The following is a 6,000-nucleotide window of genomic DNA, read 5'->3' as shown; positions in this document are numbered from 1 at the left end:
TTGGCGTTGATTTCATCCAATTCCGAGAATATTGCTCGAACAGCCTTTTGGAACCAAAAACAGCGTGAGAACAGAACTGGCACTGTGGCATCTTGTTAATAGGTTAGTTCTGGAAAATGCATGAAATCATCATAAAGTGCAAGCAAAACATGTAAGTATTGTCATAAAACAAGCATGGAACGAAAGAAATTATGGATACGTCGGGGACGTATCGGCATCCCTAAGCTTAGTTCTGCTCGTCCGAGCATGTAAACGATAAAAAGAATAATTTCTGTAGTGACATGCTACTTACATAACCTTGATCATACTATTACAAAGCATATGAAATGAATGAATTGACTCAAGGCAATGATCTATAGTTGCTAACAAATAGATAACATATAGCAAAACTTTTCATGAATAGTACTTTCAAGACAAGCATCAAAAGTCTTGCATAAGAGTTAACTCATAAAGTAATAAGTTCAAAGTAAAGGCATCGAAGCAACACAAAGGAAGATTAAGTTTCAGCAGTTGCTTTCAACTTTCAACATGCATATCTCATGGATAATTGTCAACATAAAGTAATATGATGAATGCAAATATGCAAGTATGTAAGGATCAATGCACAGTTGACACAAGTGTTTGCTTCTTGAGGTGGAGAGAGATAGGTGAACTGACTCAACATAAAAGTAAAAGAATTGTCCTTCAAAGAGGAAAGCATCGATTGCTATATTTGTGCTAGAGCTTTGATTTTGAAAACATATAGAGAGCAATAAAAGTAAAATTTTGAGAGGTGTTTGTTGTTGTCAATGAATGGTAGTGGGCACTCTAACTCCCTCGCCAGACAAACCTTCAAAGAACGGCTCCCATTTTATTTTTATTTTTGTGTGGCACTTCCAACCTTTCTTTCACAAACCATGGCTAATCGAATCCTTCGGGTGCACGCTCAACAATCTCATACCATGAAGGAGTGCCTTTTTATTTTAGTTTTATTATGATGACACTCCTCCCAACCTTTGCTTTCTCAAGCCATGGCTAACCGAATCCTTCGGGTGCCAGTCCAACAATCACATACCATGGAGGAGTGTCTATTTTTTTGTTAATTAATTTGGGACTAGGAATCCCATTGCCAGCTCTTTTTGCAAAATTATTGGATAAGCGGATGAAGCCACTAGTCCATTGGTGAAAGCTGCCCAACAAGATTGAAAGATAAACACCACATACTTCCTCATGAGCTATAAAACATTGACACAAATCAGAGGTGCATTTTGAATTGTTTAAAGGTAGCACTCAAGCAATTTACTTTGGAATGGCGGGAAATACCACATAGTAGGTAGGTATGGTGGACACAAATGGCATAGTGGTTGGCTCAAGTATTTTGGATGCATGAGAAGTATTCCCTCTCGATACAAGGTTTAGGCTAGCAAGGTTATTTGAAGCAAACACAAGTATGAACCGGTACAGCAAAACTTACATAAGAACAAATTGCAAGCATTATAATACTCTACACTGCCTTCCTTGTTGCTCAAACACTTTACCAGAAAATATCTAGACCTTAAGAGAGATCAATTATGCAAACCAATTTTAACAAGCTTTACGGTAGTTCTCCACTAATAGGTTTAAACTACATGCAAAAACTTATGATCTACTTGAGAGCTCAAAACAATTGCCAAGTATCAAATTATCCAAGACATATGAGGCATTTTCTGCTTCCAACCAAATAAAGATAAGTATTGTAGCTTCCAACTTTTATCATTGAACATTAAAAGTAAAACGAAGAACAAGTGTTCATATGAAAAAGCGGAGCGTGTATCTCTCCCAAACAAGGATTGCTAGGATCCGAATTTATTCAAACACAAACAAAAATAAAAACACACAGACGCTCCAAGTAAAGCACATAAGATGTGACCGAATAAAAATATAGTTTCAATAGAAGAAACCTGATAAGTTGATGAAGAAGGGGATGCCTTGGGCATCCCCAAGCTTAGACGCTTGAGTCTTCTTGAAATATGCAGGGATGAACCACGGGGGCATCCCCAAGCTTAGACTTTTCACTCTTCTTGATCATATATCATCCTCCCCTCTTGACCCTTGAAAACTTCCTTCACACCAAACTTCTCATAAACTTCATTAGAGGGTTAGTGCATAATCAAAAACTCACATGTTCAGAGGTGACACAATCATTCTTAACACTTCTGGACATTGCCCAAAGCTACTGGAGTTTAATGGAACAAAGAAATCCATCCCACATAGCAAAAGAGGCAATGCGAAATAAAAGGCAGAATCTGTCAAAACAGAACAGTCCGTAAAGACGAATTTTATTGAGGCAGCAGACTTGCTCAAATCAGAAAACTCAAAACTAATGAAAGTTGCGTACGTATCTGAGGAACACGCACGTAAATTGGCATATTTTTCTGAGTTACCTACAGAGAAAACAGCCCAGATTCGTGACAGATAGAAATCTGTTTCTGGGCAGAAATCCAAATCTAGTATCAACCTTCGATTAGAGGCTTCACTTGGCACAACAAAACACAAAACTAAGATAAGGAGAGGTTGCTACAGTAGTAAACAACTTCCAAGACACAAATATAAAACAAAATACTGTAGCAAAATAACACATGGGTTATGTCCCAAGAAGTTGCTTTCTTTATAGCCATTAAGATGGGCTCGATGAGTTTAAACGATGCACTCGCAAGAAATAGTATTTGAAGCAAAAGAGAGCATCAAGAAGCAGTTTCAAAACACATTTAAGTCTAACATGCTTCCTATGCAAAGGAATCTTGTACACAAATAAATTCATAAAGAACAAAGTGACAAGCATAAGAAGATAAAACAAGAATAACTTCAAAAATTTCAAGCATATAGAGAGGTGTATTAGTACCATGAAAATTTCTACAACCATATTTTCCTCTCTCATAATAATTTTCAGTAGCTTCATGAACAAACTCAACAATATAGCTATCACATGCAGCATACTTTTCATGATTTCCAAACACATAATTTATATCAAGTTCAAGAATAGTGGAATTAAAACTTTCAAACTTACTTTTATTAATAATATAACAAGGTAGTTGATCAATCTCAAGAGATATGGGACTCATAGAATAAGTCAAGAACTCTCCAATCCCATTTTCATTAGTAGTACAATTAATAGTATCAAGTAACATAGGACCATCATCTAGAACTTTATCATAAACATTTGCTAAGCAAAATTCTTTAGTACCATGCATTTCGACATCAGGCACAAACAAAGCGTTATCATAAGATTTATCAAAGTAGCATGGATTATCATAAATAACAGTAGCATAATCATTCTCACAAGTATTACTCATAGGTACTATTTCAAGAGAATCCACAGGAACATAACACTCAACTTCTTCCGGTAAGCATGGAGGACAATCAAATAGTGTAAGAGATAAAGAGTTACTCTCATTAGAAGGTTGGCATGGGTAGCTAATCCATTCTTCCTCCTTTTGTTCGTCGCTCTCCTCCTCTTTTTCATCCAATGCACTTTCAGGTTCATCAATTTCTTCTTCCACCGGTTCCTGCAAATTGTGAGTGCATTCTTGTGCATTAATGTGTCTCTCTTTATAATCAAGGATATAAGGATTCCTACTGTAGCATTCTATGCAAGAATTAAGGATAGTAGAGACATAATCTTTAAGGTCCTTACAAATAGCACAAGTTTCATAATTCTCAACCATGAAGGATTCTATCTCAGAGGCTCCCATAAATAAGACAAATTGTTCTACCTCTTCGAACCCATAATGAATATAGCAATTCCGGTTATAGTTCTTAATAAAAAATTCCTCACTAAAGCCACATTGAAATTTAAGATGTTTAGTATCCTGTTGAGAGCAACCGTCTATATCATGGTGTCTAAGCAAGATTCTAGCAATTGTATTTAATTTCTCTATCATAGCACTCATTATTTTACCAGTTCTTGATTCTCTATAATTATTATAACATTCTATAAGCTCCAAGTAGGTTGTAGGTTCTCCCATAACAGCAGTTTTTAATTTTTTGGTTTTTCAAATTTTTATGGATTTTTGGGTATATGGGACAAATAAAACAAGACAAAAATAAACTAAGCAAAAGTAAACTACGCAAAATAATACTAGACAGAAATAAACTAAGCACAAATAAACTAGACAAAAGTAAACTAAGCAAAACAAAATAAAACAGAGAGAGATAGAGTGTACTCCCCAGGTGAACTTATGAGTAGAGCTATGCCTCCCCGGCAATGGCGCCAGAAAACAGTCTTAATAACCCACAAGTATAGGGGATCGCGGCAGTCTTCGAGGGTAGTATAACCCAAATTTATTGATTCGACACAGGGGGAGGTAAAGAATACTTATAAGCCTTAACAACTGAGTTGTCAATTCAGCTGCACCTGGAAAAGCACTAGCAACAGGGGTGATGTGAAAGTAGCAGTAATATGAGAGCAGTAGTAACGAGTAACACGAGCAGCTTGTAATAGCAATATGAGAGCAATGGCACCGGAAAATAGTTGATACTACTTCCAATGACATGTAGAACGAGTATATAATGATGAGAGATGGACCGGGGTTCCCAGCGATCTACACTAGTGGTAACTCTCCAATAACAAGTGACAAGTGTTGGGTGAACAAATTACAGTTGGGCAATTGATAGGAATCAAAGCATTAAGATAGAATATCAAGATCATTAATTATGTAGGCATGTTTTCCATATATAGTCGTACGTGCTCGCAATGAGAAACTTGCACAACATCTTTTGTCCTACCAGCCGGTGGCAGCCGGGCCTCAAGGGAAACTACTTGGATATTAAGGTACTCCTTTTAATAGAGCACCGGAGCAAAGCATTAACACTCCGTGAAAACGTGTGTCCCTCACATCACCGCCATCCCCTCCGGTTGTCCCGATTTCGTCACTTCGGGGCCTTTGGTTCCGGACGGTGACATGTGCATACAACTTGTAGATACAATCTAAGCAATAATTATAAAGCTCAAATCTAAGATCATGCCACTCGGGCCCTAGTGACAAGCATTAAGCATAACAAGATTGCAGCAACAATAACTTCACAAACTTTATAGATAGACTAATCATAATGTATCATCAATCGGATCCCAACAAACACAACACCGATTACATCAGATGGATCTCAATCATGTAAGGCAGCTCATGAGATCATTGTATTGAAGTACATAGGATAGAGAGTACCAACTAGCTACTGCTAGAACCCGTAGTCCATGGGGGAACTACTCACGGAGCATGATGGAGGCGGTGGCGTCGATGGAGATGGCTTCCGGGGGCACTTCCCCGTCCCGGCAGGGTGCCGGAACAGAGACTTCTGTCCCCCGAATTGGAGTTTCGCGATGGCGGCGGCGCCCCTGGAGTCTTTCTGGAGTTTCGTCAAAAGGTACGGTGTTTTTAGGTCGAAAGGGATTTTATAGGCGAAGAGGCGGCGCAGGGGGGCACCTGGGGGCGCCTCACCATAGGCTGGCGCGGGCCCAGGCTTGGCCGCGCCGCCTTAGGGTGTGGTGGCCCTCTGGCCCCTCTCCGACTCTTCTTCGGTGTTCTGGATGCTTCCGGGAAAAATAGGAGGTTTGGCGTTGATTTCATCCAATTCCGAGAATATTGCCCGAACAGCCTTTTTGGAACCAAAAACAGCAGAAAACGAGAACCGCACTCGTGGCATCTTGTTAATAGGTTAGTTCCGGAAAATGCATGAAATCATCATAAAGTGCAAGCAAAACATGTAAGTATTGTCATAAAACAAGCATGGAACGACAGAAATTATGGATACGTCGGGGACGTATCAGCATCCCCAAGCTTAGTTCCTGCTCGTCCCGAGCATGTAAACGATAAAAAGAATAATTTCTGTAGTGACATGCTACTTACATAACCTTGATCATACTATTACAAAGCATATGAAATGAATGAATTGACTCAAGGCAATGATCTATAGTTGCTAACAAATAGATAACATATAGCAAAACTTTTCATGAATAGTACTTTCAAGACAAGCATCAAAAGTCTT

The sequence above is a fragment of the Lolium rigidum genome, chromosome 3 (assembly GCF_022539505.1).
Source record: "Lolium rigidum isolate FL_2022 chromosome 3, APGP_CSIRO_Lrig_0.1, whole genome shotgun sequence".
In the NCBI taxonomy this organism is placed as follows: Eukaryota; Viridiplantae; Streptophyta; class Magnoliopsida; order Poales; family Poaceae; genus Lolium; species Lolium rigidum.
Note: the sequence above shows the minus strand (reverse complement) of the source record.